The 21499-nt window shown below is 42.7% G+C and overlaps 1 protein-coding gene across 16 annotated transcripts in view; it reads right to left on the bottom strand.

The window, feature by feature from the left end:
• Nucleotides 1-21499, bottom strand: part of LMO1 (LIM domain only 1) — a 144244-nt gene that overhangs the window by 76519 nt on the left and 46226 nt on the right. For 8 of the 16 annotated variants that reach the window (XM_059848896.1, XM_059848903.1, XM_059848902.1 and 5 more), the window contains exons 2-6: nucleotides 9980-10122; nucleotides 8964-9404; nucleotides 7145-7278; nucleotides 6312-6377; nucleotides 551-639 (exon numbers count right to left, since the gene is read on the bottom strand). The gene's annotated coding sequence lies outside the window, so the exon portion shown is untranslated. Of the gene's footprint in view, nucleotides 1-550; nucleotides 640-6029; nucleotides 6109-6311; nucleotides 6378-7144; nucleotides 7279-8963; nucleotides 9405-9600; nucleotides 9654-9979; nucleotides 10184-14338; nucleotides 14413-21499 lie in introns of all 16 variants that reach the window. The other 8 variants (XM_059848898.1, XM_059848897.1, XM_059848901.1 and 5 more) reach the window with 8 other exon arrangements.

The raw sequence follows: 21499 nt of genomic DNA, 5'->3' as shown, positions 1-21499 counted from the left end.
CTTAACCCAGCTGGTGAGGGAGAAAATTCCCATGTGAGGCATGTGGGTGGAGCCCAATTGTGTAAGCTCCATGCTTGCAAAGCGTTTGGCATGGATCCGCTGGCTGGCTTTGTTTTCCATGGCCGGACACAGAGGGAAGCCACATTCAGCACATTAACAGCCACCACCTGTTGCTCTGTTCTACTTCAGAGGAACCCTGAGGCTGGGGAATAGCACTGTGCTCTGGCCCTTGATCTCCAGGGAAGTTTGATGTGTCTGGGATGTGCATTGGTCCCCACTTTTTTCTTGCTCTTGCAAGACGTGATGCTGGTGGGTTTGGGAGTCCAGGTGGAGAAGAGGTCCTTGGAGTGATTTGAGCTGTGCTTTGGTGCAGGTCACCAGGAGGGATTTTCAAGCTCCATTTGATGTGGCTCTCCTGAAGACAAACTCTTCTTCCCTAATTCCCTGCAATCAGAAACTTCCCTGCCACAGACTGCTTCAAAAATCCTAACTATGTCGAGCCTAAGTAGAAGGAATAGCAAGAAAATGCAAAAAGAAAGAATTTACTCACCTTGTCAGTGACATTTGCAGGACCATCACCAGATTTCTCCCCGCTTTGCACAGCTCAGCTTAAATTGATCTCCATTCCTATGCACTTTCCTGTTCATATGTAAAGCACAAGGAGGAAAAAAAAGCAGCATATCACTAATGCAGCTAATTCTCAGTATCTTGAAGCAATTGACACAAGTACATGAATTAACTCATCACTTTATATCACATACTTGAAGCAAATGTGCTATTTGGAGTACCTCTTGGTAAGAATAAGCAATTTAAGATCCATTAGTATTTGGAATATTCCGTTTCATTAAAACCACAGTCATTCCTAAATGCAGATGAGTGGAGAGAAGCTATCAACCTCGTGGTTGTACTAGACAAACTTAAAAACACTTTATATTATAGGGTGCTGTGAAAGGGTTTTTACACAAATACAAGCCAGGCCTTAGGTTTCCAAAGGAGGGTTCTCCTACCTTGGGTTGAAGTTTCTTGTAGCTTTCATAAGTTTGAAAATTATAATGTGAGCTGGGGCGAGACAGAAATTGTGGTGAACAGATTTTAGGCTTTTAATATAACACCAGTGTAGTTTTGCAAAACACTATCTGCTATTTGCATACCAAAATTCATTCTCCTTTTTAATGGCCTCAGTGCCTAAGATTATGGGAAAGCTAGAATTATTTTTTAAAATAATAAATACATATCCTCTGTTTTCATTCAAAATTTCCAAATAAATCAGGGCCCCTTTGCCCTGGGCTTGATCTGTGGAGCTTTAAGATCAAATCAGTTTCATTTATGATACTGTGCTCTAAGAAATTTTATAAATAACATAAAAGCAGTGGCTTCAGATTTTAATTAGGCTTGTGACAATCTATAGCACATTAAACAAAATATGTATTTCAATGATTTTTTTAAATACTTAATGTACAGGCCAAGGAAAGAATCCTGAAAAACTTCTGGGGAAAAAAAAAAGAACATTCTTTTTTCAGTCATATTCAACCCTCAAGAAGTTCCTCAACTTAAAAAAGCTATTTTTGTCCAAGGAGTAAAGGTAGAAATGTTACAGAAGTCACAGGAATTTCTGGAAAAACTAAATCCTTTCACTGTGCTGCTTAATTTAGCCTTAAGTCTCTCCCAGATGTTGAAATACAGTGTCAGGGCCACAGACCTTACAATTCCTACAAAACTGGAATGCCTGCAGGTAATGGCTGAGCGAGAGATGGGCACTGTTTCACTGCTGGGGAAGGGACAGCTGGCTCCTGGCTAGCACAGAGTACAACCTGCCTCCCCTCCTTCCCCAGGAGCCACTGACTGAGGAGAAGCTTCAGTTCCAGAAAAGGAACTGATCAATGCATCGAGGCACAAAAGTGCACCTGTGCTGACATGGTTCTGCTGGGAGGAGTGTCCCAAGGGACTGTTACCACACAAAGTTCTTCCCTTGGAAGAAAAATCACTTCCTGATTGACAAAATGTGCATGGCAAGACCTCATGTCCTGCTGAAATAGCACGGTGGAACTACACTGAGGCCACTGTGACCCTGGCTGACAGGCTGGTAGAATATGTCAAAAAGAGTAGGTGTCCTGGCTAGGCACCTTGAGAGCATGCAGTGTATCCCATGACTGCTCTATATCCATTGCGTGGCTTAGATTGATTCCAAAAGTTTCAAAAGCCAGTTTTATAATCAAACAAAGGCACTGGATTCTGGTGAATCAGGATTAGTGTTCTGCAGCTGTAGGGGAGATACTTTATAATTAAGCCAGCACCCTCCAGCAGATCTCAGTTGGAGGTACCAGCAGTCTTAGGCAAAAACTGGTTTGAAATCAGCCTTGCTTCCGGCTGAATAGCTCTGCTGGTGGTGAGGAAAGGTCTCTGTGTTTCTATGGCTCCCACACAGCAGAAGCCCACCTAGAATACCTGAGCATGTGGGCCTAATACATCTTTATTTTCTTGCTTTTCATTTCTCTGCAAGATTTATGATTGTGGAAAAAAAAAAAAAAAGGAAAAAAGGTCTATTTACAAGAGTGGCTGCAAAGTTAACCATTAATTTTCTGCTCAAGTGCATGGACACAGTGCAAAATGATCCTTAAATGACAGAGCAGAAGTCAGGTTAAATCTGAAATTCCTATGCTTTTCACTTTTCTAGGTTACCAATCCATTATATTGAGATAATAGCTGGGTAGATCCTTGTCAGGAACATGGCCTGGCCTGGCTGGATTTCAATAAGTTTGCAAAAACCATTGGCCTGAAATTTGAGGCTAAGTAGGATCTTCCACCTGACTCATAAGCATTCCACATCAATATCTCTGATAAATGTCTCAAGTACTTGAACACAGAAATAATACCAACGGCACTTCCCTCCCAGCTGGATCAAGCTGTGACAACAGATCCTGAAAGTGGTTATTTTTGTAATATTTATCTTGTAATTGTCTTTTTAAAAAATGTCTGTGTGTGCAGGGAAGAAGTGCAAAGTCCTTTCATGCTGAACAGGTTTCAGGGCAGTTGGTTGCTCATTTCCCTGAAGCTAGGTAGTGCTTCTGCATCAGGGTGGGACTGAAGTTTGTGTCAGGCAAATTCCATGGTGATGCTATTTTTAAAATCATGTCTGCTGTTAGCTCACCCTGGCTGACAGAATTTACCCCCTTTCCCATCCCTGCATTCCTACACAATCTGGCCAGCAATAGCTGAAATTCGATAGCACACACAGGTATAAATTTAGCCAACTGTTGGATTTTGGCAGTTTCTTGGCCACAACCTGTGGAGTCCACGGGCCTGAAATGAGAGTGATAGAGCAGCTTGCCATTCCTAGAGCTCTTATTTTAGAGTCTCTAAAATCAAGTGCACCTTCTTACCTTGTTGCTTCACACTTGGCCCCGATTTGAGAGAGATCTTGACAACTCTGAGAGCCATGAAACATTTTAAAGTGATTAATAAGACTGCACACTTAGAGCAAAGGATGACTCCTGCAGGACTCTGCCTACATTTCATGTTAGCATCAGATAACAATTCATCCAAGTAAAGTGGATAACGAGCAGATTTTTCCTACACATCCATAATGAAGTCTAAACAGCAGAAATAACAACAAAGTGCTTAAACACACAATAACTTCAGAACAAAACAGATTAAAAGAAACACTCTCATAAAGAAAACAAACCTATGAATAGTATAAGTCTCTGCTCAGGTCTCTAAACCACAATTTTACCTGCCTAAACACACGGAACAATAAATTGTCTTTTCATTTTCCCACGTTCTCCTCAGCTGCCTGGGTGTCACGTGCCCTTCCCACTTGCTCTCATCCTGGAGAGCCCGTCCCCTGCACATCTCAGTGCTGTGACACAGGTGACTGTGCTTCTCCAGGCCCCCTCCCAGGGCTCTGGCTATCAGGCCATCACAGCCAATCTCCCAGGGGCCTCTGGTGCCATAACCCTGTGGCCCTGGGGCTGACTCTGTGCCAGCCCGTGTCCGGCGGGTCCAGGCACGGGAGGGGATCCTGCTCCCTCACAGATGGCCCGTGCCTGCTGTGTGCAGCCAGGGGACATGTACCACTAAAAGGCAGGATGTCTGGCTGCAGGCTTGCAGCCTGGCACACCTGATCAGGCTGGGTCGGGCCACACATCCGTGTGCTGTTTCCGAGCATCGCTGCAGTGGTTCTCAGGAACAGGCTGGGCTCACTGCTGTGACCTGCTGCAGCTGTGCTGCCTCTTCCCATTTTATGTCCTCAGCATCTTTACTGACAAAACACCACTGTTGATTTCCATGCCATCTGTGTAGTTTATCTTTTTTTCCCTCTTCTAATGCATTTGTTTGCTGTAATTTTGGATGCATTTTCTCCCTTTATTGTCTATGTTTTTTACCAGCAGCACACCATGAAGACAGTCCTAGCCACTTGATAATACTGGTGGCAAAATGGTCCTTGTTTCCTTAGAGCACAAAGCTGCCTGTGCTCACACTGGAAAAGACTGTATTGTCAGAAATGCATTGTTGCTTTTGTGCCCCATATAGCATTTCCCTTTCTTCCCTGTGGGAATAGCAGTCACAATCAACAGTGACTTGGCCACAAACCTGTGCAGCCCATGGGCCTGAAATGAGACTAATAGAGCACCTTGGAATTCCTAGAGCTCCTATTTTAGGCTCTTTCCAAACTCAAGTGGGCTTTCTTACTTTGTTACTTCACACTCAGTTTTGAAAGAGATTTTGGCAAGAGATCCTGCATTCCCTTTACTTTGTGTTTGGAAGTGAAAGCACTTACTGTGATAGCAGCACTGCCTTACCCAAACAGGCCAAGAGACAGGGAACTCTGAGCTAGTCAAACTGCTGAGGTTGAAACAGATTTATGAAAAATCCTGTATTTATTTATTTGTATATACATTTCCCATCCTCATTTCCCCCCCGTCTGGTAACCTGATATTCATGCGAGTCTATTCCTTTGTTGAATTTTTGCTTCACTTCCTGTCAAATTATTTCATTTTATTTAACTTCACCTGTCAAAATACATGAGCTAATTCTCTCTGTGATGACCTGCCACTGCTTCTTAGTCTCCAGTGACAGGATGCAGCAACTGCATGCCTGCAAAGCCTGTGCCATGGAAATCACCTGGGCATCTTTACATACACACAAGCAGAGAGGACAAACCCAGTCTGAAATGCCTTGAACCAGCTTGTCTCTGCTCTCAGGTGCTGCCAAACAAGAAACCTTCTCTGCCCACAAAGATGGTCCTTTTACACCTTTCATCTCTGGGTTACCAAATGTTTAATGTGCAGAGTCTAACACAATGGACACCGCCATCTCTCTGAGTTTATCCCTCCCCTAAAACATCCTCTAGGGGGACTTATGTAGGGTTTTTTTGGGGAGTGAAACAACATTCTGCTATAATGCAATATGTTCTGAAATAATTTCTTATTGTATGAATTGACTGCATACTGCCTGACTGGCAGCAGCTGCAAAGGAAGGCACACTCTGTAATACCATGGTATTTATTTTTATCATTTTTACAGCTTTGATGCAGGCAGTTATAATTTATCTGACTTCTCAGCCAATGTGCAGAGCTACCATGGCCCCATGCCACCTTGCAGCACAGGAAGCCCTTGCCTGGCCAGTCCAATGGCTGTCCAGCAAGTCATTACTTGCACTGGGAGTGGTGAAATGCAAAGCCAGAGCATCTTGAGTAAACAGATCCCTCTTTCATCTCCTCTACAGAAGTGGGTGAGTGAGAATTGGTGTTACACAAGGCTGCGTTGATGCTGTTCAAAGTGATGAGTTTTACCCTTAATGTTATACTGAGGGAACCCATGTGGTGGCCAGTGATTGATTACCTTCACAAAGCTCATTTTCACTCAGCAGTGGTGAGTTTCAGAAGGGTGATAATAACAGATATCATTGCCTAAGTTCTCTCTCACAGGTTTTCCACTGTCCCATGGAAATCAAAAGGTGATTAATTCCTTTAACAGCTTTTGTGGTCCTCAGGAAAAGTTGACATAAAGTGGAAGATACTGCATATTTACCTGTGGGAGCCAAAGCCCATAATGGGTCTTAAATAATGAAAACTGAGGATACTACATCAGCAAAGAACTGGAAGAATGTCTGTAAAGAAATAGGAACAAGGCTCTCAGCAGGGATTCAGGACGTCCACAGGAGCAGGAATGAGCAGGAAGTCTGTGTCTACCTGTGAGCTTGTGTGCTAGAAGAAACAGCATCTGAACTGGAGGCTTTGGAAGGATGCTTGTGTGACCTTGGAGAGGCAGGTCACACAACCTCAATAAGAAAAAATAGATGGCTGATGTTACCTGTTAAAATAGGGATGTTCTCCTCTTCGGGAGTTTTAGCTGAGGTTCTTCCAAGCACGAACCTTCCTAAAAAAGGACAAAACAGACAGATTGCCAGACATCCCAAAGGGGTGAAGGGAACACCTTCACTGCTGGGGGCAGTTTGTCAGGAGTGCACCATCCTCTGTGGCCAAAGGCTCTGTGGTGGCCAAGGCAGGTGTGTGCCCCTGCCTGAGAGGTCAGATTGGCAGCTTGCTCCTGCTCACAGGCAGTGCCAAGCCCAGAGGCAGCAGGGCTGGGTGAGGGCACTGTTCTCCCCCATCCTCTCCCTCCTGCACACGAGCAGCAGCAGCAGCTGTTCCACCCCCTGCCCCAGCCCTTGGCTGAGCGGCGCCTCACGGGGGGCGCGGTGTCCGTAGGAAATGGAAGTAATGAGCCTCAATTAAGCAGCTCCCCATACAGTCGTGGATGAACTTGTCCCAGCAAGAGTACCCAGGCCCAGGGGCTCTGCAGGGTGGTTTTGTGAAGTGCAGCTGGTTCAAAGCCATTTGTGGAAGGCTGAATATTCCTCCTCCCTGTGGGACACGCTTGCCCTTTTGAGTGCCACACACACAGGGTGTAGCCAGGTGGGGGGGGCACAAAACACAGGGTGTGAATGCCATCCTTTTTATATAGGTCTGGTTTTATACATGCCTGTTTACCAGGGAGTAAGGATAGACAAAGGGAGAAACAGTCTCCACCTTCATAAAAATCAAGAAGGCTTTGGCTGACATAACAACGGCTTGCCTCTGAAACAAAATTTGGGCACCATTTTAGCTTTGCTCTCATTACTGTTTATGTAGGACAACACTTACCTTCACTTAGAGAGCCAGCTCAACATTTTATGTCTTTTCTTCTTCCCAAGTGAGTCTTCAGTGTGGGATTTACACGGTGGCCAGAACTTATGCAGCCTTTTCCCAGTGGGATATTTCTGCAGTAATACACAGATCTGAAGAGATAAACCATTTATTCCCATTAAGAGTACTTAGGGAGTAAAAAAAAAAAAAGAAAAAAAAAATTCTTGTTCCATTCTCTATCATTACACTTGGTATGTTGTTTTTGGGGTTTTCCCCCACCAGGCCTTTTTTTCTCCAGCTGTTTTCATATGAACTGTGCTCCTAAACTTCCAGCCATTATGGAAAGGGGCCACCAGCCTCTGCAGTCTCTGAGGTTAGGCCACAAAAACTTATTTTCTTCAGGGAAGCAATGCTGCTTTCAGTAGATTTCACACTTCTTGCAACGTGTGAGTCACCAAGTTGACTTTTGCTAGAAGAGCATACAGAGTTTGCAGAGCTGTACACACGTGAGCTTGTACTCAGTGATTAGAGGAGCAGCAGTGTTCACTGCAGGACAACATTCAGCTGGACAACTGCATGATAAAATGACCTTGGAGGGGAATTTTGGGGTGGGTTTGGGGAGGAGGTGAACCCCTTGCATAGTGGCATTCGGAGGTGATGAGATGTTTAATTAATTCAAGGGTTCCAGGTATTTTAGGAAAGGTTTGTACTGACTGACAGTAGGACAGTGTTTGCATAATTGCCCAAGCACGCAGCCTTTGAATAATAATAATATTTCTGTTCTCTGAGATACACTTTGTTTTCAGAAGTGACCTGATATCAGCAGAAGCAAAAGACTCAATTTCACAGTTACTTCGAAACAAAAATAATTATGGGAATGCAGGCAGAAATTAAATTTGTGCAATTTGTGCTAAGAAACTAAACATCCCCTAAAGCTGCACAATTTCAACCATTTCAGATTGGTTATCCTCTCTGTATCACTATTTAGGCCTGAGATCTCTTCTTCATCTACTTTAATCCCATTCTTTTGCTGTCTTCCATCATGCTAGAGATATTCTAGGTCTTAGACAATGTGCATCTCCAATAAATGTAATTAAAATGCAACTACAATTATCTTTTTCATTCTCCTTATCACAAAAAAAAAAAAATACACATTGAACCCTAACAAACTTTATGGAAATGTTTCTCATTTTGAGTCTTGTGCAGTATCCACTGAAGACAAATAGGATAATTTCCCATGAATACACCAAACACTGGTACAAATAATACAGCAGCATTTTAAAAAAAAGCCTGTTTAAAAATTGCAGGAATGTGAGAATCTCTCTGACTGAAGATGTGCAACCCCCAAATCACTGAGAAAATTACTCATCAGCTTTCAACCTAACACCACCCAAAGAAAGAGAAGCTTCTTTTCTCTGTTGTGTCTTTACTTTGAGCTGCCTAGAAAAGAGTAATTACAACTTATCTTTTGATACATTTGCTCCTTCCAAAAAGAGCAAACCAGTAAATGGCCAGGCAAGCCATTGTTAAGCTCTGTTAAGCCATTTTTGGAGGATCACCTTCAGAGGCCCCTGAGATTTATTTGTTTAACTTATTTGGCAATAGTTCATCAGCAAAGTATTTCTGAAAGAGTGACAGAGCATCTTTTCCTGGTGCTGTAAGTGGGAAAGCAAACCTGGGTACCAGAGCTCTGTGTCTGTCCTCTTTCCTTTAGTGAGTAGTAATAGCACCACAAGTGCTGACAGGCTTGGAGAGTGCCACCCCAGTGTCCCTCAGCCAGTGGGGAAGGATCTGACAGTGACTTACAGCCAGAGGGAGTGGCAGAGACAACATTTACCTGGAGTGGTGAGCAGTCAGGGAAGGCAAGTGCTGTCATCTGTGTCTCTGCTCAGACCTCCCTGGCTCCCTTCAGTTCCCACTGATGCTTCCTGGGCTTCCACTGCTGTGACCAAGGGTGGGATGTGCACCTCCTCCGTTCCTGTGCTGTCCCTACAGAGAGCTGCAGATGATGCTGCCCTCTGCCTCAAGGCTGAGGGCCAGCCTGCTGATGCCCTTTATGGCACCAACAGCATCAAGGAGGAAAACATTGCAGTAGGTCTGACCCAGTGCTTAGTGTGAGGTACTACTCTGTCAGTCATCTGCTCAGCCTGGTTCCATTCCAAATCCACTGGTAGGAAATGAAGGACAAAGAGAAAGTACTTGGCAATGAATCCTAGTATTTTTTCCTTCTCCTCTGTATTCCTCACCCACCTTCATTTTGTAGCTTTGATGAAAAGAGCTGAAGAGAAAAAGAAACAGTTTGAGTCTAAAGCTATTTTTGATAATGTAAATGTACAACCATTTGTGCTTCCAAGAATTCAAACCTGCAATTTCAAAATGGAATTAGGCCAATCACTTTTTTTATCTGGCTAAATTAATTGTTAGGAAATCGTAAATAAGGATGACATGAGAGCACTTAATGCAAAGACACTGACCTTTCCTCTGGTCCAAACTGAAGTGAGCTTATGTTCTCAGCTTAGTTTGTCTCCTGCCATAAGAAGTAGTTTTGCTTTAGAAAAAGGCTCAGAAGTGGTATGAGGATCTCACTCATTTATTTCTCCCAGGAAATACATTCTCTTTTGGTCTCCTCAGAGGGATGTGTCTTTGTAGACAGGTTCAGCACTGCCAGGGGAGGGGAAAACCAATAATTTCCAGCTTCATGATCATGGTTTTAGGAATCATCTTGGCCGGGCACTAGCATTAGTCTCTAGTATATCTGTCTGAGGGAGGATAGGTCCTCAAAATAAGTAAAAGGCAAATTCAAAGAATAATCTCTTCTTTATCCTCAGTGCGTAGGACAAGAAATGGGCTTACCTGCAGCTAGAGGTGTTAAGAAACAGCAAAGTTCTGTTTGAATCTTCTCAGAATCCCTGAGAATTTTCTCAGAATCCCTGAGAAAAACTGCCTGATGAAGTGTGGAGTGCCTGTTGGCGGAGGGGCTCGACAAGGCTCTGCTCCTGGGGAGATGCAGATATCGTTAAGGACGGAATAAATAACTTCTTGGTAGACATTCCACCCCTGTGAATGACAAAAGTGTTTTATTCACACCAGGTTTTTTTGTTTCTGAGATCTTCTAGCACTGAGAGCAGTGACAGAATATCTCGGTTCTTCCTGCCACACGTCACATGAGAGTACACCAAAGGCAGCAAGGAAAACAGACAGGGAAAACGCAGCCTCAGAGCATGAAACATGGAAAATAAGGATATGCTGGTGGCACGTGAGCCATCCTTCAGGCTCCAGGTGAAATCCTGGGCCCTGGCAGGCACGCAGACAGCTCCTGGGTGTGTGTGTCTGCCTGACACCAGAGCAGCCTGCGGGTCATCCCGACAATCCAGGGCTCTCATGAACTTTATGAGCTGTAATTCAGCAACACCCAATAATTAAAAACCAATATGTTGCAGGTAACATGGGGAACAGCTGACAAAACCCAGGAGTAAAGACACCAGCTAAAAAAATGAACACAACAGGCAGAGAGAGGCTGGAATTCTGGAATTTTGAAAGGCTCCACATGAACCTGCCAGAGTTGCATTTGTACGCCGAGAACTTTTCATTTTAGTTCCCTTTTAGAGAAGCTGAAAATATCCACTAACCCTGAGAACAAACATATCATTTTAAAGCAGAATAGGCCTGTAAGACTTTTTAACACTTGTTCGTTGATTATATTAATGCCAGAATATATTAAAGAAGTGCAATATAAATTTGATTTTAATTGTTTTGTACACACGCCAGTGAAAAGGAACTGATTGGATACAGTTCACAGGCAGTATGTTAATACGTTATTTTCATATGATGATAGCTTTGCATAATCTTTCTTTTTTCCAAGATTTAGAAGAACCTGTTGTTAACCAAAGCACAGGAGAGAGGAAGAATACAATTTACATAAAATCGGCTACCCTACACATTAATTAGTAATGTGGCTGAGCGGAAGGTGTGTTCACTTAGTAGAAAGTACACTTTATAATTTATACACCAGCTGTTTCAGTGCTTTCTAGTCCATTTTCCTCCCTGCCTGCCTCTAATGAAATCGTGTTACTGGAGAATTGACTGGGGTGAATTGAGATTTTAATCCCATTGACGCTTCTCTATGGAAAGGCACACTGGTGGGAACTTTTAATGGAAGGTCTGTAATCAGAAGACACTTGTATTCAGTCCCCCACTATAATGACTCTCATCAAATGTTAAAGCCCAGGCAGTGTGCAGAAGGCTAGAATTTCAAGGTTTTTGACCAACCCCATTTGAGGCATTCCTCTGGGAGTGTGTGATTACTCAAGTTTAGCAGTTTATTGCCTCATCTTTCAATATCCAGTGAAGCACAAAATTCTCATCTAGGTTGCTCTTTTTACTTAAAGAACAGGCCAAAATAGACTGCAGAGCTACTAGCACTGTCATTGAGGTTAATTCTTGCTTCTCATTTAACAGAAGATCAATGAAAAAGCTTTAAAATATTAGAACACAAATGCTGCTTCTAAAATTGCTTAGCAGCCTTTGTAAAAATTCTGGTTCGCACCACACTTTTCCAACACGTGCTCGCATTTATTTATTATCAATTGCTTTTTTAAGGCTAGGAGTAACATTAATTGAGAGGTGGTGCTGTTCTGCAAAGAAGGATGTAAACATGTATTAAAATCCAGCAGAGCGAACAGTCTTCCTATTCCCCAAACTTTGCAGTCAAGAAAAGTACAGTCATTAAAAGAGAGGTGGTCAAAAAGCAAACTGAACTGGGAGTTAATGGGACTCATTATGCTGGCTGCATGTTAGTAATGTCTCCTTCTCTACCAGAAAAACAAGCAGAAATAGACACAGAAAAGCAAAACGCACTTAAACAAATGCCTGTTAAAATCCCTGTGAGGAGAATGCATTTGCTCTGAACAGACACAAACACATCAATTAATACAGTGGAAGCCACTTATACAAATACATGTTAAGAAATAAACTGGAAAAATGAAGGAACTTCCGACAAAAGGTGTCAGATGCTGGTGAAATGAATAAATCTATTTAAAAGACAACATATTTTTCAAATGCAGCAAGTCAAAATAGAAGGAATAATAGGAAGAATGCCTTTGAACCATTAATGTTAAATAATAATAAAAAAAAGTCTTTCCCTTCCTTCTTCTTTTCCTTCTCCCCAAAAAAGGAATCAAGATGAGAGTTTCTTTAATAAGCATTTCTCTGCCAACTTAATGAATACATTTGAATGACTTTCCCTATTCCCTGTTCCTTTCTTATTGAATTGGTCAGACAAAGGTCTAATTTGGGAGGTTTTTTACTTAAAGGAGCTCTTTCTTTCTGATACTTCTTTCGGGCCAGCATGGGTTCAGGATTTTCCACTCCTTATGCAATTCACTCCCTCTGGTCCCTTTCTTATTTTAGTTATTTCAAAAAATGTTAGGATCCACTTGTTATTAGAGGTTCCTTTTTTATGGCCTCCAATCTGAATAGGTGCCTGCATTCTCACATTCTCTGCAGAATTCATGGCAGTTATTGTATATGTGCTATAATTCATACAGGAAGGATCACAATGTAGCTTTTCACCAGAATATGTTTGTGTGCATTTTTCAGGGCTTGCTTAATGCTTATTAAATTTCAAGGTTTAAATTAATCTATATGTCTATAGATTTTCAGTGTGTACACTATGCAAATGCCTTTCAGGAGGTCTTTCTTTAGCCTTTTAGACTCCCCACTCAAATATGATGGATTAAAGTGTTCCAAGTGTCCAAATATGAAGGGAACAACGAAACGTCAGATTCCTTTAGAGTTAGGGTATGAATGCCTTTTGTTATATCAGCCCTAATTTTTCTGGGCTCTCTCCTGCTTCCTTTTACCAACCTCCTGTCCACTTGTTTGAGAGTTTTCTCATTCTCCAGCCTGGCAAGCCAAGCTGTGTTCCCAAGCAGCTTTCTGCTGGTGTCCCTCAGGGGTACCGATCCGTACATCAGCGGTCGGCACGCTCCACGGGCATTCATTAATTAGCTCCTCAGCACCTGTATTAGGCATGGAATATTACATCAGTCTGGCAGAGAGGGAGAGCTGAAACAGAGACAAGCAACTGAGTCACCCAAGGGCACTCAGAAAATTTGCTCAAGGGCCAGAAATCTCATCCAGGCTCTCATTTCTTAAACACAGATAGTACTGAATAAGTTTCCTCAGTGGTCCTAATCCACCACAAAAGAGCAAGACACAAATTCAGACATTCTGATGTTGTACCTAGCCACAAAATACCAGCATCTTACTATGTGGGCTATCTTTTCTAGCTCTCCAGAAGAAAACAGCTTAGCAACTAATAAGTAAGGCCATTAAAAGCGGATTAAGATTGAGGAAATGTGAGAGATTCTTTCTGTAAGGGGCAAGGAGGCTCCTGAGCACAGACTAGCACTCCACACTCACCTTTCTTATTGAAGCTGACCTAGTTATTAACTCTCCATTTTGAAAAGGACACACCAAAGAAAATGTGGAGACTTTTGTGAGATAAGAGCTGGTCAGAGGGGAAAGGAAAAGATGTATCAGCACAATAAAATAATTGGCCAGGCAGTAGCATTGCTGGAAAGGACTGAAAGGAGCCCTGGATCATGAATGGATCAATGAATCAGCAATACTGTTAGCAAAACTGAAGAGTGAGAATTGTGCAAGGTGTAAATAGAGTGGTCATGTAAGAAAGGAAGGGGAGAAGGAAAATATGTTCCAATTAAAAAAACAGAAAATAAACAAACAAACAAAAAACTCCAGGGATAAAAAACATGTCTAATCTTTCAGGCTTCTCCATCACCAGCTCTCTAGGATGTTTATAGCATCTTTCTGCCCTTAGGTAGATGTTGGTTAGGGGCAATCTGGATCACCAGACTGGAACTACAGAAAGAGTGAAGAACTCTCTTTTCTGATTAGAATTCAATCATAGGCATCTGCGAATCCCACTCCTTCTGTAGTGCCTTCTAAATGTGTCTGTCAGAGATTAATCTGAGCACATACTTCTTCTAAAAGATAAAAAGCTATAGATCCAAATGTTTTGTTTTGAAAATGAGAAACCCTCAATTTTTATTTCAACCAGTTTACATTTCTTCACTCTGCTTGCTTATGGTGCTTTCTTTATGGACACGTGGAGTGTGGCAAATTTTCCCTGGAGTAAAGACAGCAAAACTCCAAATGTGGTGGAGGCAGAAGATATAAAGAAGTACTCACATGATGGAAATATGTTTGTCTTAAGTTGGTTTTCTGACTGTTACTAAGGCATGACTGCCCATGTGCTATTTGAACTGCAAAATAGAGAAAAGAGAGTTATGGGAATAACAAGACCTCCTGCATCTAACAAGAATTTTGGTGTTTATAGCAGGGAAGCCCTCTAAAATACATTTGCACAGCACTTAGCACAATGAGCCCTGGTCTTCGGTGATACAACAGTAATAACTGTCAATAACACTGTTTATGGACATTTTCTCTTTTCAACAGCATAAGGCTGCTTTTCTAATCCAGAAAGGCTATAAACGTGAACTATTGCACTATTTCTAAGGGCAGAAGTGAGACCAGAGATCAGGCAGATGAAGCGTGTCTTTTGTGATTTATCTGCTCCCAGCCACCACCACCTTCTTTCTGCAGTGAAGCCATAAGGAGGGGATCATCAGTGCTTAACTCAAATGTAAATAAGTATAACTTCTTCTGGAGGCCCAAGCAGTAATCCCATTCAGAAAGACATAAAAATTGGTATGACTGGGAAGCACAAGCCATCTACATTTCCTGTATAAGGCAGCTGTAGGGCGATTTAACAGGGAAAGTACAGCTTTTGTTCTGTGAAAAATCAACCTAAGATTAAGAAGAAAACACAGACATCTATGGTAGGAGACAATCCCACAAGTCCCAGGGGATAGTCCAGCCAGCCTGATGTGACACAGGTCTTCCCCTCCCCAAACTAGAGCTATAAGTCCATGGCATTCATGAATTTTTTGGTTTCTGTTAATTTTTAGCAGTTTAATGAACCATTGTTTTTTTCCAGGCTGCCTTCCACAGGTCTTAAGGAAAGGATGGTCCTAAGGAAAGGATGAAAAATAATTGGAAAAAAATCCAAATCTAGTGGTGCTGGTCAGAGAGAAAAGACAAGTCAACAGCCACAGAAGAAAGAAATGCCACTGAAATTTTGTTGTGTTGAATCACTTAAATGAGATCATAAGCTACTATAATATATTGATTTTTTTTTGCATTTCCTGGGAGGATGCCATTTGAAGGAGACAAGGTGCTTTCTATTTGCTTTTAGGCATTATTTAACACCAAGTTTTACTCTCCCATGTAAAAATTGAGTTGTGTGCCAGTAACTTGATGAGCATACTTTTGCTATATCCACAGGGATACAAAATGGTCATACAGCTCAGAGCTCCATAATGTGTAGTAAGTTTTCTTATAAATTCCTGTGACCTATGAAAAACACTTTTGTATGTGAATATCTTCAATAGATTGATCTAGTTGTCCTTAATATTTTATGACCATGTATTTTTAACAGGAAATGTGTTTATACTGACAGTATTTTGTACCTTTTGGTCTATTTGGAATTTGGAATATACGCAGAAAATATTCCAAATGCAACTCCATGGTTTCTTACAGGAAACAGCAATAGCAGTGGCAGTTACAAAAGTGAATGAAGCAAGGAATAGGTTATTTGTTCCCTGCACAAAACAGAAGACACAGCAGACTAAGAAACAGTTTTCTTTGAACTTTTAATAATGAAGATGCCCATGGAAGTCAAACACAGCATAGCAAGTTTCAACTGCTCGGGCTATAGCTGGCTTTTCCCCAGGAGTTTTAGTACCAAAAACATCTATTTTCTGCAAAGGTGTTAGTCCAGACCTTCATGATTTGGTTTGCTTTCAGAAAAGGGTGTTCTTTCACCTGAGCAACACAGCCAAAAGAGGATGAAGTGCACGTGTTGTTATTTTCCACATGAATCACTGACATGGTGACTTAATTTTCAAAGGGGATGGAAAAGCAACACTATGGGGTCTAGCAAGATGGGCAAAGGAATAGGAATTTGCAAAGACCTAATGAATAACCCTTCTGCAGATAGTGACTAGTGCAGGAAAAATCTGATTGCTGATGGTTTGGACCAAATGACCTGCAACCATGAATTCACAATATTAAATGCACTGGAGATTTTTACAGTGCTCAGCTGGTAGACTAGGATAGATAACTTCCAGAAAGATATATTTATCCCACCATCAGTACTCCCAAATACATTCAATTTCTTGTTGCTTTTGGAAAAAAAACAGCTGAAATTGACTGACCACACTGAGAACTTCAGCTAAACTGTAAGCAGAACTCAGGATCTCAAAGATTAATGTGATCTAATAGGAAAGGAAAAAAATTAAAAGTAAGCATCATCAGTTAGCCAAAAGCTAATATGTAGCCTATTGAAGGAGGGTAATGTAGAATAGGCTTAATCATCCCCCCACTGCTTTTGATATACCTGTCCCCAACTGATCTGGGGGATGATCTGATTGCCAGAAGAGAATTTTGGGTTTTGTCCCTGCAGCCTGGCCTGTGCCAAAGTGAGACCAGACCCCCTGCAGGATGGCTGTGGCAGTTCTGATAGGAAATCTCTGCTTGTGTCTCTGTGAATGCTCTCTGTGCCTCTCCCATGGGCCAGGCTGCTGTGCCTGGGGAGTCACCTGGAGCTGACAGACCAGAAGCACCAGCACCACATTTCCACAGGGAGCTGTTCTATGTGCCCAGACATTTTCCTTGGGAAGCTGTTCTGTGTGCCCAGACATTTTCCTTAGGAAGCTGTTCTGTGTGCCCAGACATTTTCCTTGGGAAGCTGTTCTTTGTGCCCAGACATTTTCCTTGGGAAGCTGTTCTGTGTGCCCAGACATTTTCCTTGGGAAGCTGTTCTTTGTGCCCAGACATTTTCCTTGGGAAGCTGTTCTGTGTGCCCAGACATTTTCCTTAGGAAGCTGTTCTTTGTGCCAGACATTTTCCTTGGGAAGCTGTTCTTTGTGCCCAGACATTTTCCTTAGGAAGCTGTTCTTTGTGCCCAGACATTTTCCTTGGGAAGCTGTTCTGTGTGCCCAGACATTTTCCTTGGGAAGCTGTTCTGTGTGCCCAGACAATTTCCTTAGGAAGCTGTTCTTTGTGCCTGACATTTTCCTTGGGAAGCTGTTCTGTGTGCCCAGACATTTTCCTTGGTAAGCTGTTCTTTGTGCCCAGACATTTTCTTTGGGAAGCTGTTCTTTGTGCCCAGACATTTTCTTTGGGAAGCTGCTCTGTATGGCCAGACATTTTCCTTGGGAAGCTGTTCTGTATGCCCAGACATTTTCCTTAGGAAGCAGTTCTGTGTGCCCAGGAATTTTCCTTGGGAAGCTGTTCTTTGTACCACGACATTTTCCTTAGGAAGCTGTTCTGTGTGCCCACACATTTTCCTTGGGAAGCTGTTCTTTGTGCCCACACATTTTCCTTGGGAAGCTGTTCTTTGTGCCAGACATTTTCCTTGGGAAGCTGTTCTTTGTGCCCAGACACTTTCCTTAGGAAGCTGTTCTTTGTGCCCAGACATTTTCCTTGGGAAGCTGTTCTGTGTGCCCAGACAATTTCCTTGGGAAGATGTTCTGTGTGCCCAGAGAGCTCCAGCTGAACTCAGCCCTCTCGCAGCCTCTCCCAGCAGGCTCTGGCTAACAGAGCCAGCTCCTGGGAGAGGGACTGGGTGCAGAATGCTCTGCTAGGAGAAGTGCCAGGTGCCAGAGCAGGAGTGGCTCCCAGCAGGCACCCCGTGGCCCTGGGCTGGTGCAGCCGCACGCGAGCCTGAAGCGCGCGCTTACCGACGGGGCCGCGAGCGCATCGCGGGAGCCGAGCTACTGTTACGTGTTTACACTGGATGGGAAGCGGATCCACGAAGCAGCACATATGTTCCTCTGATAGTCGTTAAACAGGGATTTGACTGCAGATCTTCTGGGAGAAATCTAGCAGGAAAGAGCTGAGTATCTGCCTCAGTCTTGGCATGCAATAGTGCAGCTCCATTACCATTAGGGAATTCGCATATGTCTGGAATTAGGCACACTGGCAATCAAGACACTTCTCTACAAATAACTAAGAAAAAGGGAACAAACTGTTTGTTATCAAATTGATTCAGGCATCTGGGACGCAGTGGGTGAATACTATTGATTATTTTCATTCAGGTTTTAAAGTGAATTTACTTTAGCCGACTGCTCTCCTTTCATATTTACTTGCCAGGAACAGTCGAGTGATCAAGTTTTACTTACACAGATGTGACCTTGACCAAGTCCTTTTACCCCTTTGTGCTTCCATTTCCTCCTTTTCTCTTACCTGTCTCAGTTATAAACTCAAATAGATTGCATCTATCAAGGTCTACACCTTAATTAATTAAGCACATTGGGCCCTGTCTTCTCTAGGATCACTCCACACAACTCTAATACAAATCAGAATAACAATAAATTGCCCAAAATGCATTTCCAAGTCTCATATATGAATGATGTGAGTGGAAAAGGGTTTTGAAATTCAGAGATGACATTTGAGCCAGATGCACTTGCCTTCTCGCTCATCCAAACACATAACCCATCTGCCCAGTGGTGGTGAGTCCATGTTGCACAGTGTGGGATACTTGCATCAAATTACTTCCCAGTGGGATTGAAAAAATAGGGGAAAAAACGTTCACAAAATATTTACAAACCTAAAGTCAGCATAGAACCACACTCTGATCTGCTCAGAAAAATTTCAAGAGCAAGGAAAAAACCTAACTACTTGTATCTGATATATTACGTGTTCAGTTGCACTTCAGTACTTTTTAAAACTGCTTGAGCAGATAGTTTATAAACAGAAGTAAAAACGATAATAAAAAGTTTTTTTCTTCATTCCTTTGTGATTAGACATGTATGTGGCCTCTAGGTCCCTTGGTTACAAAGAGCTGAGTGTGTATGACTTTTGCCTCCTTTCCTCTTCGCCTCCATATTTTTCCACACATTTGCAGGAATTAAATAGTTTGGAGACTTCTCCCTCAGCCAGCTTTCCTGAGTCTTTACGAGAGGTTCAAGAATGAGTGGAGAGCAGCCCACAGGGAGCATACCTGTAGAATCCATATTTCCAAGGAGCTCTGGCTGTGACCTTGCAGAGGCTGTTCTGCCAAGGGCACAGGGCCAGCCCCAGTGCCAAGCCCAGTTCTGTTCCCATAGGTGTGGGATGTCAAGCACAGGTATCATTTCTTACAGCAAAGCTGCCATCTGCAGCATCCCTCTTCACCACAGGACAAGTGAGAGGGAGTGGAGATGCAGAGTAGGGCAGTAGCCTATGCCTCTTATGGAACAACACCAAAAAATGTGCTTTTGGGTAGCACAAAGGGTAAAAGCCCTTCTGCAAAGCAGCTGCTCTGCAGAGAAGTCCCTGAGCACCCATTCCTTGGCACTTACCACTTCCAGTGGACAGCCAGCTCAGCCTCCTAGACCACAAATCCCAGGGTTAGAGAGAATACAAAGTCTTGAAGGGTGGCTGATCCTGTATTATTTAAACTCTTTACAAACAAGGGCCAGACTCTCAGCTACTGTAAATTGAGAACTCACGCACTGAACTCACTCAAGGCAGGTAAACTTACACCAGCTGAGGATGGTTTAACAACTTCTGAGTGCATTTACTCAATAAAGAAAAAGAGAGAGAAATGTGCTTGATTCTTGGGGCATATCTGGTTTGTTTTCCTGGCTTTTGTGTTGGCTTTTTCTTGGAGTTTTTCTTTTAGGAAGGAGGAGTGAGGTGAAAGGAATTGTGTTTGGCCTGCTTGGGAGTTGCAGAGCTAAAGCTGGGAAGCAATGCAAAAAACCACTTTAATAAGTAGGGGGTGCCAAATGAAATGCTGGTTTTTCTACCACGGATGAAGAAAGCTAAATACAATATTCACGGTGCCTCAGTTTCTTCCATTGCTCCAGACAAAACCATTGCCAAGACAAAATAACCCCCTCTGCTATTGCTTAAACTCTTCATGTGCAGCTATTTGTACTAGCCAAACAGAAAGAAATTAATCCCATTTTGAGTGCTGAATTTGTGGCCAGAGATTTCATTATATTGTTACCATTTGGGACAAATATGCAGGAAGAAAAGAACTACTCTGCCAAGATTTCAAACTGAAATGTACATTTAAAATTTAGCTCGTGACTTCCCAGTGCCATTGTGAGTTTTTTTCCTGATGTTTCACCCTGGAGGCATCCTGTTGTGAGTTCAGCAGGCAAGATGCTGCCATGACTTATGCCCCATCAGATCAAAGGCATTGCATGGAGTGCCAGGGATGGATATGATTCCTTGGACTAATTCTATTATTATAACTCCACTGACTTCAGGGCGTTACACCAATGATGAATTTGGCTCATCACACGGCAAATGAAGCCTAGCATCTTTTGTTCCAAGTTTTCCTTTCCATGCACCTCCTCTGCTACCACCTGCTATTACTCTTTGGGTATGTTTACACCACATATTGCAAACAGCCATGAGCAAGCTCTGCCCACGCTCCAATCTGACAGAAGCCATGTGATTGCACTGGCACCAAGCCTGAGCTAATAATCCCTCATGAGAAGGATTTTTTCAGTGAATAGCACGAGCACGATGAGTGTACATCTACCCATACAGTATCAACATGCCCAAAGATTAATCTATGCTGGAAATCTCTTTACAGGCCTGGAATCTTCTCCTTCCCTCTTTCTTTTTCCCATGCCCTATAAAGAGATCTTGTACCTGCACTCATAATCCCCACAGTCAGAAAAATGCTCCTGAGTGCTACAGAGAATTGCTGCCTTCACTTGTTGGTGCAAGGACCTTCAGTACTGCTCAATCCTAGACACTGAGCTTTGTTCTCTACCAGTTTAAACAGGTTTTTCACCCAAAGAGCTGACAAAATGATCCTGCATTATACCACATCTGCCTCCATTTCTTTCTACTGCTGCACTACTTTCCTTTGCCTTCTGCAGCAGCATCACTAAGGCTTGTTGATGGTGCCCCTCCTGCACATGGCTCAGACTCCTCTTTGCAGCAATACCTATTGAATTTCCTGGGTTCATCTTCTATTTTCCAAGACCTGGGAGAGCGTTCCTTGGGATGTCACTGCTCCACCATATCCTTGCCTTGCACTGTGGTGAGGACAAACCTGTAAACACCACGACCTGGTCTTCACAGTTTGGAAGGGAACAGCCAGACCCAAAGCCTTGTGGTGTCTGTGAGGAAGTATCACATAATTTTCATCTCTTGAAATTTTTTTCCTCTGCTGTAGGGAGCAGCTGGATGCTTCATATTTTCAAAAACTTTAAATCTACCTAGATTTTTCACTTTACTTTTGTTATCAGTTCAAATGAATGACCACAGACCAAGAAATTT

The sequence above is a fragment of the Haemorhous mexicanus genome, chromosome 6 (assembly GCF_027477595.1).
Source record: "Haemorhous mexicanus isolate bHaeMex1 chromosome 6, bHaeMex1.pri, whole genome shotgun sequence".
Taxonomy (NCBI): Eukaryota; Metazoa; Chordata; class Aves; order Passeriformes; family Fringillidae; genus Haemorhous; species Haemorhous mexicanus.
This window is presented reverse-complemented; position numbering and strand designations above follow the sequence as displayed.